Below are 22,368 nucleotides of genomic sequence, written 5' to 3'. Positions count from 1 at the left end.
GAGCGCTAAGAGAGTAGTAGTGAAAAAAGGAATATATTCAAATATAAATTACACAGAAGCATTCTGTGAAACTTCTTTCTGATCTGAGCATTCAGCTAACAGAGTTAAACCGTACTTTTGATTGAGCAGTTTTGAAACACTCTGTCTGTAGAAAATGCAACTGCACATTCGTAGCGCTAAGTGGGTAATAGTGGAAAAAAGAATATGTTCAAATATAAACTACACAGAAGCATTGTATGAAACTTCTTTCAGTTCTGTGCATTCAACTAACAGAGTTGAACCTTACTTTTGATTGAGCCGTTCTGAAACACTCTTTCTGTAGAAACTGCAATTGGACATTCTGAGCGCTAAGAGGCCTATATTGGGAAAAAGAATGTCTACAAATAAAAACTACACAGAAGAATTGTGTGAAACTTCTTTCTGTTCTGTTTGTTCAACTAAAAGAGTTGAACCTTAGTTTTGATTGAGCCGTTCTGAAACACTCTTTCTGTAGAAAATGCAAGTGGAGATTCGGAGCGCTAAGAGGGTAATAGTGGAAAAAGGAATTTCTCTAAATATAAACTACACAGAATCATTCTGTGAAACTTATTTCTGATCTGTGCATTCAGCTAACAGAATTAAACCATACTTTTGATTGAGCAGATCTGAACTCTCTTTCTGTAGAAAATGCAACTGGACAATTGGAGCGCTAAGAGAGTAGTAGTGGAAAAAGGAATATATTCAAATATAAACTACACAGAAGCATTCTGTGAAACTTCTTTCTGATCTGAGCATTCAGCTAACAGAGTTAAACCATACTTTTGATTGAGCAGTTTTGAAACACTCTGTCTGTAGAAAATGCAACTGGACATTCGTAGGGCTAAGTGGGTAATAGTGGAAAAAAGAATATGTTCAAATATAAACTACACAGAAGCATTGTATGAAACTACTTTCTGTTCTGTGCATTCAACTAACAGAGTTGAACCTTACTTTTGATTGAGCCGTTCTGAAACACTCTTTCTGTAGAAACTGCAATTGGACATTCTGAGCGCTAAGAGGCCTATATTGGGAAAAAGAATGTCTACAAATAAAAACTACACAGAAGAATTGTGTGAAACTTCTTTCTGTTCTGTTTGTTCAACTAAAATAGTTGAACCTTAGTTTTGATTGAGCCGTTCTGAAACACTCTTTCTGTAGAAAATGCAAGTGGAGATTCGGAGCGCTAAGAGGGTAATAGTGGAAAAAGGAATGTCTCCAAATATAAACTACACAGAATCATTCTGTGAAACTTCTTTCTGATCTGTGCATTCAGCTAACAGAGTTAAACCATACTTTTGATTGAGCAGATCTGAACACTCTTTCTTTAGAAAATGCAACTGGACATTTGGAGCGCTAAGAGAGTAGTAGTGGAAAAAGGAATATATTCAAATATAAACTACACAGAAGCATTCTGTGAAACTTCTTTCTGATCTGAGCATTCAGCTAACAGAGTTAAACCATACTTTTGATTGAGCAGTTTTGAAACACTCTGTCTGTAGAAAATGCAACTGGACATTCGTAGCGCTAAGTGGGTAATAGTGGAAAAAAGAATATGTTCAAATATAAACTACACAGAAGCATTGTATGAAACTTCTTTCTGTTCTGTGCATTCAACTAACAGAGTTGAACCTTACTTTTGATTGAGCCTTTCTGAAACACTCTTTCTGTAGAAACGGCAATTGGACATTCTGAGCGCTAAGAGGCCTCTATTGGGAAAAATAATATCTTCAAATAAAAACTACACAGAAGCATTTTGTGAAACTTATTTCTGATATGTTAATTAAGCTAACATAGTTAGACCATACTTTTGATTGCGCAGTTGTGAACACTCTTTCTGTAGATAATGCAAGTGGACATTCGGAGCGCTAAGAAGGTAATAGTGGAAAAAGGAATATATTCAAATATAAAGTACACAGTAGCATTCTGTGAAAATTCTTTCTGTTCTGTGCATTCAACTAACAGAGTTGAACCTTACTTTTGATTGAGCCGTTCTGAAACACTCTTTCTGTAGAAACTGCAATTGGACATGCTAAGCGCTAAGAGGCCTACATTGGGAAAAAGAATATCTTCAAATAAAAGCTACACAGATGCATTCTGTGAAACTTATTTCTGATCTGTAAATTCAGTTAACAGAGATAAAACATATTTTTGATTGAGCAGTTATGAAACACTCTTTTTGTAGAAAATGCAAGTGGAGATTCGGAGCGCTAAGAGGGTAATAGTGGAAAAAGGAATGTCTTTAAATATAAACTACACAGAATCGTTCGGTGAAACTTCTTTCTGATCTGTGCATTCAGCTAACAGAGTTAAACCATACTTTTGATTGAGCAGATCTGAACACTCTTTCTGTAGAAAATGCAACTGGACATTTGGAGCGCTAAGAGCGTAGTAGTGGAAAAAGGAATATATTCAAATATAAACTACACAGAAGCATTCTGTGAAACTTTTTTCTGATCTGAGCATTCAGCTAACAGAGTTAAACCATACTTTTGATTGAGCAGTTTTGAAACACTCTGTCTGTAGAAAATGCAACTGGACATTCGTAGCGCTAAGTGGGTAATAGTGGAAAAAAGAATATGTTCAAATATAAACTACACAGAAGCATTGTATGAAACTTCTTTCTGTTCTGTGCATTCAACTAACAGAGTTGAACCTTACTTTTGATTGAGCCGTTCTGAAACACTCTTTCTGTAGAAACTGCAATTGGACATTCTGAGCGCTAAGAGGCCTATATTGGGAAAAAGAATGTCTACAAATAAAAACTACACAGAAGAATTGTGTGAAACTTCTTTCTGTTCTGTTTGTTCAACTAAAAGAGTTGAACCTTAGTTTTGATTGAGCCTTTCTGAAACACTCTTTCTGTAGAAAATGCAAGTGGAGATTCGGAGCGCTAAGAGGGTAATAGTGGAAAAAGGAATGTCTCCAAATATAAACTACACAGAATCATTCTGTGAAACTTCTTTCTGACCTGTGCATTCAGCTAACAGAGTTAAACCATACTTTTGGTTGAGCAGATCTGAACTCTCTTTCTGTAGAAAATGCAACTGGACATTTGGAGCGCTAAGAGCGTAGTAGTGGAAAAAGGAATATATTCAAATATAAACTACACAGAAGCATTCTGTGAAACTTCTTTCTGATCTGAGCATTCAGCTAACAGAATTAAACCATACTTTTGATTGAGCAGTTTTGAAACACTCTGTCTGTAGAAAATGCAACTGGACATTCGTAGCGCTAAGTGGGTAATAGTGGAAAAAAGAATATGTTCAAATATAAACTACACAGAAGCATTGTATGAAACTACTTTCTGTTCTGTGCATTCAACTAACAGAGTTGAACCTTACTTTTGATTGAGCCTTTCTGAAACACTCTTTCTGTAGAAACTGCAATTGGACATTCTGAGCGCTAAGAGGCCTCTATTGGGAAAAATAATATCTTCAAATAAAAACTACACAGAAGCATTGTGTGAAACTTATTTCTGATATGTTCATTAAGCTAACAGAGTTAAACCATACTTTTGATTGCGCAGTTCTGAACACTCTTTCTGTAGAAAATGCAAGTGGACATTCGGAGCGCTAAGAGGGTAATAGTGGAAAAAGGAATATATTCAAATATAAACTACACAGTAGCATTCTGTGAAAATTCTTTCTGTTCTGTGCTTTCAACTAACAGAGTTGAACCTTACTTTTGATTGAGCTGTTCTGAAACACTCTTTCTGTAGAAACTGCAATTGGACATGCTAAGCGCTAAGAGGCCTACATTGGGAAAAAGAATATCTTCAAATAAAAACTACACAGATGCATTCTGTGAAACTTATTTCTGATCTGTAAATTCAGTTAACAGAGATAAAACATATTTTTGATTGAGCAGTTATGAAACATTCTTTTTGTAGAAAATGCAAGTGGAGATTCGGAGCGCTAAGAGGGTAATAGTGGAAAAAGGAGTGTCTTCAAATATAAACTACACAGAATCATTCGGTGAAACTTCTTTCTGATCTGTGCATTCAGCTAACAGAGTTAAACCATACTTTTGATTGAGCAGATCTGAACACTCTTTCTGTAGAAAATGCAACTGGACATTTGGAGCGCTAAGAGCGTAGTAGTGGAAAAAGGAATATATTCAAATATAAACTACACAGAAGCATTCTGTGAAACTTCTTTCTGATCTGAGCATTCAGCTAACAGAGTTAAACCATACTTTTGATTGAGCAGTTTTGAAACACTCTGTCTGTAGAAAATGCAACTGGACATTCGTAGCGCTAAGTGGGTAATAGTGGAAAAAAGAATATGTTCAAATATAAACTACACAGAAGCATTGTATGAAACTTCTTTCTGTTCTGTGCATTCAACTAACAGAGTTGAACCTTACTTTTGATTGAGCCTTTCTGAAACACTCTTTCTGTAGAAACTGCTATTGGACATTCTGAGCACTAAGAGGCCTATATTGGGAAAAATAATATCTTCAAATAAAAACTACACAGAAGCATTGTGTGAAACTTATTTCTGATATGTTCATTAAGCTAACAGAGTTAAACCATACTTTTGATTGCGCAGTTCTGAACACTCTTTCTGTAGAAAATGCAAGTGGACATTCGGAGCGCTAAGAGGGTAATAGTGGAAAAAGGAATATATTCAAATATAAACTACACAGTAGCATTCTGTGAAAATTCTTTCTGTTCTGTGCATTCAACTAACAGAGTTGAACCTTACTTTTGATTGAGCCGTTCTGAAACACTCTTTCTGTAGAAACTGCAATTGGACATGCTAAGCGCTAAGAGGCCTACATTGGGAAAAAGAATATCTTCAAATAAAAACTACACAGATGCATTCTGTGAAACTTATTTCTGATCTGTAAATTCAGTTAACAGAGATAAAACATATTTTTGATTGAGCAGTTATGAAACACTCTTTTTGTAGAAAATGCAAGTGGAGATTCGGAGCGCTAATAGGGTACTAGTGGAAAAAGGAATGTTTTCAAATATAAACTACACAGAATCATTCGGTGAAACTTCTTTCTGATCTGTGCATTCAGCTAACAGAGTTAAACCATACTTTTGATTGAGCAGATCTGAACACTCTTTCTGTAGAAAATGCAACTGGACATTTGGAGCGCTAAGAGCGTAGTAGTGGAAAAAGGAATATATTCAAATATAAACTACACAGAAGCATTCTGTGAAACTTCTTTCTGATCTGAGCATTCAGCTAACAGAGTTAAACCATACTTTTGATTGAGCAGTTTTGAAACACTCTGTCTGTAGAAAATGCAACTGGACATTCGTAGCGCTAAGTGGGTAATAGTGGAAAAAAGAATATGTTCAAATATAAACTACACAGAAGCATTGTATGAAACTACTTTCTGTTCTGTGCATTCAACTAACAGAGTTGAACCTTACTTTTGATTGAGCCGTTCTGAAACACTCTTTCTGTAGAAACTGCAATTGGACATGCTAAGCGCTAAGAGGCCTACATTGGGAAAAAGAATATCTTCAAATAAAAACTACACAGATGCATTCTGTGAAACTTATTTCTGATCTGTAAATTCAGTTAACAGAGATAAAACATATTTTTGATTGAGCAGTTATGAAACACTCTTTTTGTAGAAAATGCAAGTGGAGATTCGGAGCGCTAAGAGGGTAATAGTGGAAAAAGGAATGTCTTCAAATATAAACTACACAGAATCATTCGGTGAAACTTCTTTCTGATCTGTGCATTCAGCTAACAGATTTAAACCATACTTTTGATTGAGCAGATCTGAACACTCTTTCTGTAGAAAATGCAACTGGACATTTGGAGCGCTAAGAGCGTAGTAGTGGAAAAAGGAATATATTCAAATATAAACTACACAGAAGCATTCTGTGAAACTTCTTTCTGATCTGAACATTCAGCTAACAGACTTAAACCATACTTTTGATTGAGCAGTTTTGAAACACTCTGTCTGTAGAAAATGCAACTGGACATTCGTAGCGCTAAGTGGGTAATAGTGGAAAAAAGAATATGTTCAAATATAAACTACACAGAAGCATTGTATGAAACTACTTTCTGTTCTGTGCATTCAACTAACAGAGTTGAACCTTACTTTTGATTGAGCCGTTCTGAAACACTCTTTCTGTAGAAACTGCAATTGGACATTCTGAGCGCTAAGAGGCCTATATTGGGAAAAAGAATGTCTACAAATAAAAACTACACAGAAGAATTGTGTGAAACTTCTTTCTGTTCTGTTTGTTCAACTAAAAGAGTTGAACCTTAGTTTTGATTGAGCCGTTCTGAAACACTCTTTCTGTAGAAAATGCAAGTGGAGATTCGGAGCGCTAAGAGGGTAATAGTGGAAAAAGGAATGTCTCCAAATATAAACTACAGAGAATCATTCTGTGAAACTTCTTTCTGATCTGTGCATTCAGCTAACAGAGTTAAACCATACTTTTGATTGAGCAGATCTGAACACTCTTTCTGTAGAAAATGCAACTGGACATTTGGAGCGCTAAGAGAGTAGTAGTGGAAAAAGGAATATATTCAAATATAAACTACACAGAAGCATTCTGTGAAACTTCTTTCTGATCTGAGCATTCAGCTAACAGAGTTAAACCATACTTTTGATTGACAGTTTTGAAACACTCTGTCTGTAGAAAATGCAACTGGACATTCGTAGCGCTAAGTGGGTAATAGTGGAAAAAAGAATATGTTCAAATATAAACTACACAGAAGCATTGTATGAAACTTCTTTCTGTTCTGTGCATTCAACTAACAGAGTTGAACCTTACTTTTGATTGAGCCGTTCTGAAACACTCTTTCTGTAGAAACTGCAATTGGACATTCTGAGCGCTAAGAGGCCTATATTGGGAAAAATAATATCTTCAAATAAAAACTACACAGAAGCATTGTGTGAAACTTATTTCTGATATGTTCATTAAGCTAACAGAGTTAAACCATACTTTTGATTGCGCAGTTCTGAACACTCTTTCTGTAGAAAATGCAAGTGGACATTCGGAGCGCTAAGAGGGTAATAGTGGAAAAAGGAATATATTCAAATATAAACTACACAGTAGCATTCTGTGAAAATTCTTTCTGTTCTGTGCATTCAACTAACAGAGTTGAACCTTACTTTTGATTGAGCCGTTCTGAAACACTCTTTCTGTAGAAACTGCAATTGGACATGCTAAGCGCTAAGAGGCCTACATTGGGAAAAAGAATATCTTCAAATAAAAGCTACACAGATGCATTCTGTGAAACTTATTTCTGATCTGTAAATTCAGTTAACAGAGATAAAACATATTTTTGATTGAGCAGTTATGAAACACTCTTTTTGTAGAAAATGCAAGTGGAGATTCGGAGCGCTAAGAGGGTAATAGTGGAAAAAGGAATGTCTTTAAATATAAACTACACAGAATCATTCGGTGAAACTTCTTTCTGATCTGTGCATTCAGCTAACAGAGTTAAACCATACTTTTGATTGAGCAGATCTGAACACTCTTTCTGTAGAAAATGCAACTGGACATTTGGAGCGCTAAGAGCGTAGTAGTGGAAAAAGGAATATATTCAAATATAAACTACACAGAAGCATTCTGTGAAACTTTTTTCTGATCTGAGCATTCAGCTAACAGAGTTAAACCATACTTTTGATTGAGCAGTTTTGAAACACTCTGTCTGTAGAAAATGCAACTGGACATTCGTAGCGCTAAGTGGGTAATAGTGGAAAAAAGAATATGTTCAAATATAAACTACACAGAAGCATTGTATGAAACTTCTTTCTGTTCTGTGCATTCAACTAACAGAGTTGAACCTTACTTTTGATTGAGCCGTTCTGAAACACTCTTTCTGTAGAAACTGCAATTGGACATTCTGAGCGCTAAGAGGCCTATATTGGGAAAAAGAATGTCTACAAATAAAAACTACACAGAAGAATTGTGTGAAACTTCTTTCTGTTCTGTTTGTTCAACTAAAAGAGTTGAACCTTAGTTTTGATTGAGCCTTTCTGAAACACTCTTTCTGTAGAAAATGCAAGTGGAGATTCGGAGCGCTAAGAGGGTAATAGTGGAAAAAGGAATGTCTCCAAATATAAACTACACAGAATCATTCTGTGAAACTTCTTTCTGACCTGTGCATTCAGCTAACAGTGTTAAACCATACTTTTGGTTGAGCAGATCTGAACTCTCTTTCTGTAGAAAATGCAACTGGACATTTGGAGCGCTAAGAGAGTAGTAGTGGAAAAAGGAATATATTCAAATATAAACTACACAGAAGCATTCTGTGAAACTTCTTTCTGATCTGAGCATTCAGCTAACAGAGTTAAACCATACTTTTGATTGAGCAGTTTTGAAACACTCTGTCTGTAGAAAATGCAACTGGACATTCGTAGCGCTAAGTGGGTAATAGTGGAAAAAAGAATATGTTCAAATATAAACTACACAGAAGCATTGTATGAAACTACTTTCTGTTCTGTGCATTCAACTAACAGAGTTGAACCTTACTTTTGATTGAGCCTTTCTGAAACACTCTTTCTGTAGAAACTGCAATTGGACATTCTGAGCGCTAAGAGGCCTCTATTGGGAAAAATAATATCTTCAAATAAAAACTACACAGAAGCATTGTGTGAAACTTATTTCTGATATGTTCATTAAGCTAACAGAGTTAAACCATACTTTTGATTGTGCAGTTCTGAACACTCTTTCTGTAGAAAATGCAAGTGGACATTCGGAGCGCTAAGAGGCTAATAGTGGAAAAAGGAATATATTCAAATATAAACTACACAGTAGCATTCTGTGAAAATTCTTTCTGTTCTGTGCATTCAACTAACAGAGTTGAACCTTACTTTTGATTGAGCCGATCTGAAACACTCTTTCTGTAGAAACTGCAATTGGACATGCTAAGCGCTAAGAGGCCTACATTTTGAAAAAGAATATCTTCAAATAAAAACTAGACAGATGCATTCTGTGAAACTTATTTCTGATCTGTAAATTCACTTAACAGAGATAAAACATATTTTTGATTAAGCAGTTATGAAACACTCTTTTTGTAGAAAATGCAAGTGGAGATTCGGAGCGCTAAGAGGGTAATAGTGGAAAAAGGAATGTCTTCAAATATAAACTACACAGAATCATTCGGTGAAACTTCTTTCTGATCTGTGCATTCAGCTAACAGAGTTAAACCATACTTTTGATTGAGCAGATCTGAACACTCTTTCTGTAGAAAATGCAACTGGACATTTGGAGCGCTAAGAGCGTAGTAGTGGAAAAAGGAATATATTAAAATATAAACTACACAGAAGCATTATGTGAAACTTCTTTCTGATCTGAGCATTCAGCTAACAGAGTTAAACCATACTTTTGATTGCGCAGTTTTGAAACACTCTGTCTGTAGAAAATGCAACTGGACATTCGTAGCGCTAAGTGGGTAATAGTGGAAAAAAGAATATGTTCAAATATAAACTACACAGAAGCATTGTATGAAACTTCTTTCTGTTCTGTGCATTCAACTAACAGAGTTGAACCTTACTTTTGATTGAGCCGTTCTGAAACACTCTTTCTGTAGAAACTGCAATTGGACATTCTGAGCGCTAAGAGGCCTATATTGGGAAAAATAATGTCTACAAATAAAAACTACACAGAAGAGTTGTGTGAAACTTCTTTCTGTTCTGTTTGTTCAACTAAAAGATTTGAACCTTAGTTTTGATTGAGCCGTTCTGAAACACACTTTCTGTAGAAAATGCAAGTGGAGATTCGGAGCGCTAAGAGGGTAATAGTGGAAAAAGGAATGCCTCCAAATATAAACTACACAGAATCATTCTGTGAAACTTCTTTCTGATCTGTGCATTCAGCTAACAGAGTTAAACCATACTTTTGATTGAGCAGATCTGAACACTCTTTCTGTAGAAAATGCAACTGGACATTTGGAGCGCTAAGAGAGTAGTAGTGGAAAAAGGAATATATTCAAATATAAACTACACAGAAGCATTCTGTGAAACTTCTTTCTGATCTGAGCATTCAGCTAACAGAGTTAAACCATACTTTTGATTGAGCAGTTTTGAAACACTCTGTCTGTAGAAAATGCAACTGGACATTCGTAGCGCTAAGTGGGTAATAGTGGAAAAAAGAATATGTTCAAATATAAACTACACAGAAGCATTGTATGAAACTTCTTTCTGTTCTGTGCATTCAACTAACAGAGTTGAACCTTACTTTTGATTGAGCCTTTCTGAAACACTCTTTCTGTAGAAACTGCAATTGGACATTCTGAGCGCTAAGAGGCCTCTATTGGGAAAAATAATATCTTCAAATAAAAACTACACAGAAGCATTGTGTGAAACTTATTTCTGATATGTTCATTAAGCTAACAGAGTTAAACCATACTTTTGATTGCGCAGTTCTGAACACTCTTTCTGTAGAAAATGCAAGTGGACATTCGGAGCGCTAAGAGGGTAATAGTGGAAAAAGGAATATATTCAAATATAAACTACACAGTAGCATTCTGTGAAAATTCTTTCTGTTCTGTGCATTCAACTAACAGAGTTGAACCTTACTTTTGATTGAGCTGTTCTGAAACACTCTTTCTGTAGAAACTGCAATTGGACATGCTAAGCGCTAAGAGGCCTACATTGGGAAAAAGAATATCTTCAAATAAAAACTACACAGATGCATTCTGTGAAACTTATTTCTGATCTGTAAATTCAGTTAACAGAGATAAAACATATTTTTGATTGAGCAGTTATGAAACACTCTTTTTGTAGAAAATGCAAGTGGAGATTCGGAGCGCTAAGAGGGTAATAGTGGAAAAAGGAGTGTCTTCAAATATAAACTACACAGAATCATTCGGTGAAACTTCTTTCTGATCTGTGCATTCAGCTAACAGAGTTAAACCATACTTTTGATTGAGCAGATCTGAACACTCTTTCTGTAGAAAATGCAACTGGACATTTGGAGCGCTAAGAGCGTAGTAGTGGAAAAAGGAATATATTCAAATATAAACTACACAGAAGCATTCTGTGAAACTTCTTTCTGATCTGAGCATTCAGCTAACAGAGTTAAACCATACTTTTGATTGAGCAGTTTTGAAACACTCTGTCTGTAGAAAATGCAACTGGACATTCGTAGCGCTAAGTGGGTAATAGTGGAAAAAAGAATATGTTCAAATATAAACTACACAGAAGCATTGTATGAAACTTCTTTCTGTTCTGTGCATTCAACTAACAGAGTTGAACCTTACTTTTGATTGAGCCTTTCTGAAACACTCTTTCTGTAGAAACTGCTATTGGACATTCTGAGCACTAAGAGGCCTATATTGGGAAAAATAATATCTTCAAATAAAAACTACACAGAAGCATTGTGTGAAACTTATTTCTGATATGTTCATTAAGCTAACAGAGTTAAACCATACTTTTGATTGCGCAGTTCTGAACACTCTTTCTGTAGAAAATGCAAGTGGACATTCGGAGCGCTAAGAGGGTAATAGTGGAAAAAGGAATATATTCAAATATAAACTACACAGTAGCATTCTGTGAAAATTCTTTCTGTTCTGTGCATTCAACTAACAGAGTTGAACCTTACTTTTGATTGAGCCGTTCTGAAACACTCTTTCTGTAGAAACTGCAATTGGACATGCTAAGCGCTAAGAGGCCTACATTGGGAAAAAGAATATCTTCAAATAAAAACTACACAGATGCATTCTGTGAAACTTATTTCTGATCTGTAAATTCAGTTAACAGAGATAAAACATATTTTTGATTGAGCAGTTATGAAACACTCTTTTTGTAGAAAATGCAAGTGGAGATTCGGAGCGCTACGAGGGTAATAGTGGAAAAAGGAATGTCTTCAAATATAAACTACACAGAATCATTCGGTGAAACTTCTTTCTGATCTGTGCATTCAGCTAACAGAGTTAAACCATACTTTTGATTGAGCAGATCTGAACACTCTTTCTGTAGAAAATGCAACTGGACATTTGGAGCGCTAAGAGCGTAGTAGTGGAAAAAGGAATATATTCAAATATAAACTACACAGAAGCATTCTGTGAAACTTCTTTCTGATCTGAGCATTCAGCTAACAGAGTTAAACCATACTTTTGATTGAGCAGTTTTGAAACACTCTGTCTGTAGAAAATGCAACTGGACATTCGTAGCGCTAAGTGGGTAATAGTGGAAAAAATAATATGTTCAAATATAAACTACACAGAAGCATTGTATGAAACTACTTTCTGTTCTGTGCATTCAACTAACAGAGTTGAACCTTACTTTTGATTGAGCCGTTCTGAAACACTCTTTCTGTAGAAACTGCAATTGGACATTCTGAGCGCTAAGAGGCCTATATTGGGAAAAAGAATGTCTACAAATAAAAACTACACAGAAGAATTGTGTGAAACTTCTTTCTGTTCTGTTTGTTCAACTAAAAGAGTTGAACCTTAGATTTGATTGAGCCGTTCTTAAACACTCTTTCTGTAGAAAATGCAAGTGGAGATTCGGAGCGCTACGAGGGTAATAGTGGAAAAAGAAATGTCTCCAAATATAAACTACACAGAATCATTCTGTGAAATTTCTTTCTGATCTGAGCATTCAGCTAACAGAGTTAAACCATACTTTTGATTGAGCAGATCTGAACTCTCTTTCTGTAGAAAATGCAACTCTACATTTTGAGCGCTAAGAGAGTAGTAGTGGAAAAAGGAATATATTCAAATATAATCTACACAGAAGCATTCTGTGAAACTTCTTTCTGATCTGAGCATTCAGCGAACAGAGTTAAACCATACTTTGATTGAGCAGTTTTGAAACACTCTGTCTGTAGAAAATGCAACTGGACATTCGTAGCGCTAAGTGGGTAATAGTGGAAAAAAGAATATGTTCAAATACAAACTACACAGAAGCATTGTATGAAACTTCTTTCTGTTCTGTGCATTCAACTAACAGAGTTGAAACTTACTGTTGATTGAGCCTTTCTGAAACACTCTTTCTGTAGAAACTGCAATTGGACATTCTGAGCGCTAAGAGGCCTATATTGGGAAAAATAATATCTTCAAATAAAAACTACACAGAAGCATTGTGTGAAACTTATTTCTGATATGTTCATTAAGCTAACAGAGTTAAACCATACTTTTGATTGCGCAGTTCTGAACACTCTTTCTGTAGAAAATGCAAGTGGACATTCGGAGCGCTAAGAGGGTAATAGTGGAAAAAGGAATATATTCAAATATAAACTACACAGTAGCATTCTGTGAAAATTCTTTCTGTTCTGTGCATTCAACTAACAGAGTTGAACCTTACTTTTGATTGAGCCGTTCTGAAACACTCTTTCTGTAGAAACTGCAATTGGACATGCTAAGCGCTAAGAGGCCTACATTGGGAAAAAGAATATCTTCAAATAAAAACTACACAGATGCATTCTGTGAAACTTATTTCTGATCTGTAAATTCAGTTAACAGAGATAAAATATATTTTTGATTGAGCAGTTATGAAACACTCTTTTTGTAGAAAATGCAAGTGGAGATTCGGAGCGCTAAGAGGGTAATAGTGGAAAAAGGAATGCCTCCAAATATAAACTACACAGAATCATTCTGTGAAACTTCTTTCTGATCTGTGCATTCAGCTAACAGAGTTAAACCATACTTTTGATTGAGCAGATCTGAACTCTCTTTCTGTAGAAAATGCAACTGGAACTTTGGAGCGCTAAGAGAGTAGTAGTGGAAAAAGGAATATATTCAAATATAAACTACACAGAAGCATTCTGTGAAACTTCTTTCTGATCTGAGCATTCAGCTAACAGAGTTAAACCATACTTTTGATTGAGCAGTTTTGAAACACTCTGTCTGTAGAAAATGCAACTGGACATTCGTAGCGCTAAGTGGGTAATAGTGGAAAAAAGAATATGTTCAAATATAAACTACACAGAAGCATTGTATGAAACTTCTTTCTGTTCTGTGCATTCAACTAACAGAGTTGAACCTTACTTTTGATTGAGCCTTTCTGAAACACTCTTTCTGTAGAAACTGCAATTTGACATTCTGAGCGCTAAGAGGCCTATATTGAGAAAAATAATATCTTCAAATAAAATCTACACAGAAGCATTGTGTGAAACTTATTTCTGATATGTTCATTAAGCTAACAGAGTTAAACCATACTTTTGATTGCGCAGTTCTGAACACTCTTTCTGTGGAAAATGCAAGTGGACATTCGGAGCGCTAAGAGGGTAATAGTGGAAAAAGGAATATATTCAAATATAAACTACACAGTAGCATTCTGTGAAAATACTTTCTGTTCTGTGCATTCAACTAACAGAGTTGAACCTTACTTTTGATTGAGCCGTTCTGAAACACTCTTTCTGTAGAAACTGCAATTTTACATGCTAAGCGCTAAGAGGCCTACATTGGGAAAAAAAATATCTTCAAATAAAAACTACACAGATGCATTCTGTGAAACTTATTTCTGATCTGTAAATTCAGTTAACAGAGATAAAACATATTTTTGATTGAGCAGTTATGAAACACTCTTTTTGTAGAAAATGCAAGTGGAGATTCGGAGCGCTAAGAGGGTAATAGTGGAAAAAGGAATGTCTTCAAATATAAACTACACAGAATCATTCGGTGAAACTTCTTTCTGATCTGTGCATTCAGCTAACAGAGTTAAACCATACTTTTGATTGAGCAGATCTGAACACTCTTTCTGTAGAAAATGCAACTGGACATTTGGAGCGCTAAGAGCGTAGTAGTGGAAAAAGGAATATATTCAAATATAAACTACACAGAAGCATTCTGTGAAACTTCTTTCTGATCCGAGCATTCAGCTAACAGAGTTAAACCATACTTTTGATTGAGCAGTTTTGAAACACTCTGTCTGTAGAAAATGCAACTGGACATTCGTAGCGCTAAGTGGGTAATAGTGGAAAAAAGAATATGTCCAAATATAAACTACACAGAAGCATTGTATGAAACTTCTTTCTGTTCTGTGCATTCAACTAACAGAGTTGAACCTTACTTTTGATTGAGCCGTTCTGAAACACTCTTTCTGTAGAAACTGCAAATGGACATTCTGAGCGCTAAGAGGCCTATATTGGGAAAAAGAATGTCTACAAATAAAAACTACACAGAAGAATTGTGTGAAACTTCTTTCTGTTCTGTTTGTTCAACTAAAAGAGTTGAACCTTAGTTTTGATTGAGCCGTTCTGAAACACACTTTCTGTAGAAAATGCAAGTGGAGTTTCGGAGCGCTAAGAGGGTAATAGTGGAAAAAGTAATGTCTCCAAATATAAACTACACAGAATCATTCTGTGAAACTTCTTTCTGATCTGTGCATTCAGCTAACAGAGTTAAACCATACTTTTGATTGATCAGATCTGAACACTCTTTCTGTAGAAAATGCAACTGGACATTTGGAGCGCTAAGAGAGTAGTAGTGGAAAAAGGAATATATTCAAATATAAACTACACAGAAGCATTCTGTGAAACTTGTTTCTGATCTGAGCATTCAGCTAACAGAGTTAAACCATACTTTTGATTGAGCAGTTTTGAAACACTCTGTCTGTAGAAAATGCAACTGGACATTCGTAGCGCTAAGTGGGTAATAGTGGAAAAAAGAATATGTTCAAATATAAACTACACAGAAGCATTGTATGAAACTTCTTTCTGTTCTGTGCATTCAACTAACAGAGTTGAACCTTACTTTTGATTGAGCCGTTCTGAAACACTCTTTCTGTAGAAACTGCAATTGGACATTCTGAGCGCTAAGAGGCCTATATTGGGAAAAATAATATCTTCAAATAAAAACTACACAGAAGCATTGTGTGAAACTTATTTCTGATATGTTCATTAAGCTAACAGAGTTAAACCATACTTTTGATTGCGCAGTTCTGAACACTCTTTCTGTAGAAAATGCAAGTGGACATTCGGAGCGCTAAGAGGGTAATAGTGGAAAAAGTAATATATTCAAATATAAACTACACAGTAGCATTCTGTGAAAATTCTTTCTGTTCTGTGCATTCAACTAACAGAGTTGAACCTTACTTTTGATTGAGCCGTTCTGAAACACTCTTTCTGTAGAAACTGCAATTGGACATGCTAAGCGCTAAGAGGCCTACATTGGGAAAAAGTATATCTTCAAATAAAAGCTACACAGATGCATTCTGTGAAACTTATTTCTGATCTGTAAATTCAGTTAACAGAGATAAAACATATTTTTGATTGAGCAGTTATGAAACACTCTTTTTGTAGAAAATGCAAGTGGAGATTCGGAGCGCTAAGAGGGTAATAGTGGAAAAAGGAATGTCTTCAAATATAAACTACACAGAATCATTCGGTGAAACTTCTTTCTGATCTGTGCATTCAGCTAACAGAGTTAAACCATACTTTTGATTGAGCAGATCTGAACACTCTTTCTGTAGAAAATGCAACTGGACATTTGGAGCGCTAAGAGCGTAGTAGTGGAAAAAGGAATATATTCAAATATAAACTACACAGAAGCATTCTGTGAAACTTTTTTCTGATCTGAGCATTCAGCTAACAGAGTTAAACCATACTTTTGATTGAGCAGTTTTGAAACACTCTGTCTGTAGAAAATGCAACTGGACATTCGTAGCGCTAAGTGGGTAATAGTGGAAAAAAGAATATGTTCAAATATAAACTACACAGAAGCATTGTATGAAACTTCTTTCTGTTCTGTGCATTCAACTAACAGAGTTGAACCTTACTTTTGATTGAACCTTTCTGAAACTCTCTTTCTGTAGAAACTGCAATTGGACATTCTGAGCGCTAAGAGGCCTATATTGGGAAAAATAATATCTTCAAATAAAAACTACACAGAAGCATTGTGTGAAACTTATTTCTGATATGTTCATTAAGCTAACAGAGTTAAACCATACTTTTGATTGTGCAGTTCTGAACACTCTTTCTGTAGAAAATGCAAGTGGACATTCGGAGCGCTAAGAGGCTAATAGTGGAAAAAGGAATATATTCAAATATAAACTACACAGTAGCATTCTGTGAAAATTCTTTCTGTTCTGTGCATTCAACTAACAGAGTTGAACCTTACTTTTGATTGAGCCGATCTGAAACACTCTTTCTGTAGAAACTGCAATTGGACATGCTAAGCGCTAAGAGGCCTACATTTTGAAAAAGAATATCTTCAAATAAAAACTAGACAGATGCATTCTGTGAAACTTATTTCTGATCTGTAAATTCACTTAACAGAGATAAAACATATTTTTGATTGAGCAGTTATGAAACACTCTTTTTGTAGAAAATGCAAGTGGAGATTCGGAGCGCTAAGAGGGTAATAGTGGAAAAAGGAATGTCTTCAAATATAAACTACACAGAATCATTCGGTGAAACTTCTTTCTGATCTGTGCATTCAGCTAACAGAGTTAAACCATACTTTTGATTGAGCAGATCTGAACACTCTTTCTGTAGAAAATGCAACTGGACATTTGGAGCGCTAAGAGCGTAGTAGTGGAAAAAGGAATATATTCAAATATAAACTACACAGAAGCATTATGTGAAACTTCTTTCTGATCTGAGCATTCAGCTAACAGAGTTAAACCATACTTTTGATTGCGCAGTTTTGAAACACTCTGTCTGTAGAAAATGCAACTGGACATTCGTAGCGCTAAGTGGGTAATAGTGGAAAAAAGAATATGTTCAAATATAAACTACACAGAAGCATTGTATGAAACTTCTTTCTGTTCTGTGCATTCAACTAACAGAGTTGAACCTTACTTTTGATTGAGCCGTTCTGAAACACTCTTTCTGTAGAAACTGCAATTGGACATTCTGAGCGCTAAGAGGCCTATATTGGGAAAAAGAATGTCTACAAATAAAAACTACACAGAAGAGTTGTGTGAAACTTGTTTCTGTTCTGTTTGTTCAACTAAAAGAGTTGAACCTTAGTTTTGATTGAGCCGTTCTGAAACACACTTTCTGTAGAAAATGCAAGTGCTGATTCGGAGCGCTAAGAGGGTAATAGTGGAAAAAGGAATGCCTCCAAATATAAACTACACAGAATCATTCTGTGAAACTTCTTTCTGATCTGTGCATTCAGCTAACAGAGTTAAACCATACTTTTGATTGAGCAGATCTGAACACTCTTTCTGTAGAAAATGCAACTGGACATTTGGAGCGCTAAGAGAGTAGTAGTGGAAAAAGGAATATATTCAAATATAAACTACACAGAAGCATTCTGTGAAACTTCTTTCTGATCTGAGCATTCAGCTAACAGAGTTAAACCATACTTTTGATTGAGCAGTTTTGAAACACTCTGTCTGTAGAAAATGCAACTGGACATTCGTAGCGCTAAGTGGGTAATAGTGGAAAAAAGAATATGTTCAAATATAAACTACACAGAAGCATTGTATGAAACTTCTTTCTGTTCTGTGCATTCAACTAACAGAGTTGAACCTTACTTTTGATTGAGCCTTTCTGAAACACTCTTTCTGTAGAAACTGCAATTGGACATTCTGAGCGCTAAGAGGCCTATATTGGGAAAAATAATATCTTCAAATAAAAACTACACAGAAGCATTGTGTGAAACTTATTTCTGATATGTTCATTAAGCTAACAGAGTTAAACCATACTTTTGATTGCGCAGTTCTGAACACTCTTTCTGTAGAAAATGCAAGTGGACATTCGGAGCGCTAAGAGGGTAATAGTGGAAAAAGGAATATATTCAAATATAAACTACACAGTAGCATTCTGTGAAAATTCTTTCTGTTCTGTGCATTCAACTAACAGAGTTGAACCTTACTTTTGATTGAGCTGTTCTGAAACACTCTTTCTGTAGAAACTGCAATTGGACATGCTAAGCGCTAAGAGGCCTACATTGGGAAAAAGAATATCTTCAAATAAAAACTACACAGATGCATTCTGTGAAACTTATTTCTGATCTGTAAATTCAGTTAACAGAGATAAAACATATTTTTGATTGAGCAGTTATGAAACACTCTTTTTGTAGAAAATGCAAGTGGAGATTCGGAGCGCTAAGAGGGTAATAGTGGAAAAAGGAATGTCTTCAAATATAAACTACACAGAATCATTCGGTGAAACTTCTTTCTGATCTGTGCATTCAGCTAACAGAGTTAAACCATACTTTTGATTGAGCAGATCTGAACACTCTTTCTGTAGAAAATGCAACTGGACATTTGGAGCGCTAAGAGCGTAGTAGTGGAAAAAGGAATATATTCAAATATAAACTACACAGAAGCATTCTGTGAAACTTCTTTCTGATCTGAGCATTCAGCTAACAGAGTTAAACCATACTTTTGATTGAGCAGTTTTGAAACACTCTGTCTGTAGAAAATGCAACTGGACATTCGTAGCGCTAAGTGGGTAATAGTGGAAAAACGAATATGTTCAAATATAAACTACACAGAAGCATTGTATGAAACTTCTTTCTGTTCTGTGCATTCAACTAACAGAGTTGAACCTTACTTTTGATTGAGCCGTTCTGAAACACTCTTTCTGTAGAAACTGCAATTGGACATTCTGAGCGCTAAGAGGCCTATATTGGGAAAAAGAATGTCTACAAATAAAAACTACACAGAAGAATTGTGTGAAACTTCTTTCTGTTCTGTTTGTTCAACTAAAAGAGTTGAACCTTAGTTTTGATTGAGCCGTTCTGAAACACACTTTCTGTAGAAAATGCAAGTGGAGTTTCGGAGCGCTAAGAGCGTAATAGTGGAAAAAGTAATGTCTCCAAATATAAACTACACAGAATCATTCTGTGAAACTTCTTTCTGATCTGTGCATTCAGCTAACAGAGTTAAACCATACTTTTGATTGAGCAGTTTTGAAACACTCTGTCTGTAGAAAATGCAACTGGACATTCGTAGCGCTAAGTGGGTAATAGTGGAAAAAAGAATATGTTCAAATATAAACTACACAGAAGCATTGTATGAAACTTCTTTCTGTTCTGTGCATTCAACTAACAGAGTTGAACCTTACTTTTGATTGAGCCGTTCTGAAACACTCTTTCTGTAGAAACTGCAATTGGACATTCTGAGCGCTAAGAGGCCTCTATTGGGAAAAATAATATCTTCAAATAAAAACTACACAGAAGCATTGTGTGAAACTTATTTCTGATATGTTCATTAAGCTAACAGAGTTAAACCATACTTTTGATTGCGCAGTTCTGAACACTCTTTCTGTAGAAAATGCAAGTGGACATTCGGAGCGCTAAGAGGGTAATAGTGGAAAAAGTAATATATTCAAATATAAACTACACAGTAGCATTCTGTGAAAATTCTTTCTGTTCTGTGCATTCAACTAACAGAGTTGAACCTTACTTTTGATTGAGCCGTTCTGAAACACTCTTTCTGTAGAAACTGCAATTGGACATTCTGAGCGCTAAGAGGCCTATATTGGGAAAAATAATATCTTCAAATAAAAACTACACAGAAGAATTGTGTGAAACTTCTTTCTGTTCTGTTTGTTCAACTAAAAGAGTTGAACCTTAGTTTTGATTGAGCCGTTCTGAAACACTCTTTCTGTAGAAAATGCAAGTGGAGATTCGGAGCGCTAAGAGGGTAATAGTGGAAAAAGGAATGTCTCCAAATATAAACTACACAGAATCATTCTGTGAAATTTCTTTCTGATCTGAGAATTCAGCTAACAGAGTTAAACCATACTTTTGATTGAGCAGATATGAACTCTCTTTCTGTAGAAAATGCAACTCTACATTTTGAGCGCTAAGAGAGTAGTAGTGGAAAAAGGAATATATTCAAATATAATCTACACAGAAGCATTCTGTGAAACTTTTTTCTGATCTGAGCATTCAGCTAACAGAGTTAAACCATACTTTTGATTGAGCAGTTTTGAAACACTCTGTCTGTAGAAAATGCAACTGGACATTCGTAGCGCTAAGTGGGTAATAGTGGAAAAAAGAATATGTTCAAATACAAACTACACAGAAGCATTGTATGAAACTTCTTTCTGTTCTGTGCATTAAACTAACAGAGTTGAACCTTACTGTTGATTGAGCCTTTCTGAAACACTCTTTCTGTAGAAACTGCAATTGGACATTCTGAGCGCTAAGAGGCCTATATTGGGAAAAATAATATCTTCAAATAAAAACTACACAGAAGCATTGTGTGAAACTTATTTCTGATATGTTCATTAAGCTAACAGAGTTAAACCATACTTTTGATTGCGCAGTTCTGAACACTCTTTCTGTAGAAAATGCAAGTGGACATTCGGAGCGCTAAGAGGGTAATAGTGGAAAAAGGAATATATTCAAATATAAACTACACAGTAGCATTCTGTGAAAATACTTTCTGCTCTGTGCATTCAACTAACAGAGTTGAACCTTACTTTTGATTGAGCCGTTCTGAAACACTCTTTCTGTAGAAACTGCAGTTGGACATGCTAAGCGCTAAGAGGCCTACATTGGGAAAAAGAATATCTTCAAATAAAAACTACACAGATGCATTCTGTGAAACTTATTTCTGATCTGTAAATTCAGTTAACAGAGATAAAATATATTTTTGATTGAGCAGTTATGAAACACTCTTTTTGTAGAAAATGCAAGTGGAGATTCGGAGCGCTAAGAGGGTAATAGTGGAAAAAGGAATGTCTTCAAATATAAACTACACAGAATCATTCGGTGAAACTTATTTCTGATCTGTGCATTCAGCTAACAGAGTTAAACCATACTTTTGATTGAGCAGATCTGAACACTCTTTCTGTAGAAAATGCAACTGGACATTTGGAGCGCTAAGAGCGTAGTAGTGGAAAAAGCAATATATTCTAATATAAACTACACAGAAGCATTCTGTGAAACTTCTTTCTGATCTGAGCATTCAGCTAACAGAGTTAAACCACACTTTTGATTGACCAGTTTTGAAACACTCTGTCTGTAGAGAATGCAACTGGACATTCGTAGCGCTAAGTGGGTAATAGTGGAAAAAAGAATATGTTCAAATATAAACTACACAGAAGCATTGTATGAAACTTCTTTCTGTTCTGTGCATTCAACTAACAGAGTTGAACCTTACTTTTGATTGAGCCGTTCTGAAACACTCTTTCTGTAGAAACTGCAATTGGACATTCTGAGCGCTAAGAGGCCTATATTGGGAAAAAGAATGTCTACAAATAAAAACTACACAGAAGAGTTGTGTGAAACTTGTTTCTGTTCTGTTTGTTCAAGTAAAAGGGTTGAACCTTAGTTTTGATTGAGCCGTTCTGAAACACACTTTCTGTAGAAAATGCAAGTGGAAATTCGGAGCGCTAAGAGGGTAATAGTGGAAAAAGGAATGCCTCCAAATATAAACTACACAGAATCATTCTGTGAAACTTCTTTCTGATCTGTGCATTCAGCTAACAGAGTTAAACCATACTTTTGATTGAGCAGATCTGAACACTCTTTCTGTAGAAAATGCAACTGGACATTTGGAGCGCTA

Source organism: Symphalangus syndactylus, chromosome 24 (assembly GCF_028878055.3).
Source record: "Symphalangus syndactylus isolate Jambi chromosome 24, NHGRI_mSymSyn1-v2.1_pri, whole genome shotgun sequence".
Taxonomy (NCBI): Eukaryota; Metazoa; Chordata; class Mammalia; order Primates; family Hylobatidae; genus Symphalangus; species Symphalangus syndactylus.
This window is presented reverse-complemented; position numbering follows the sequence as displayed.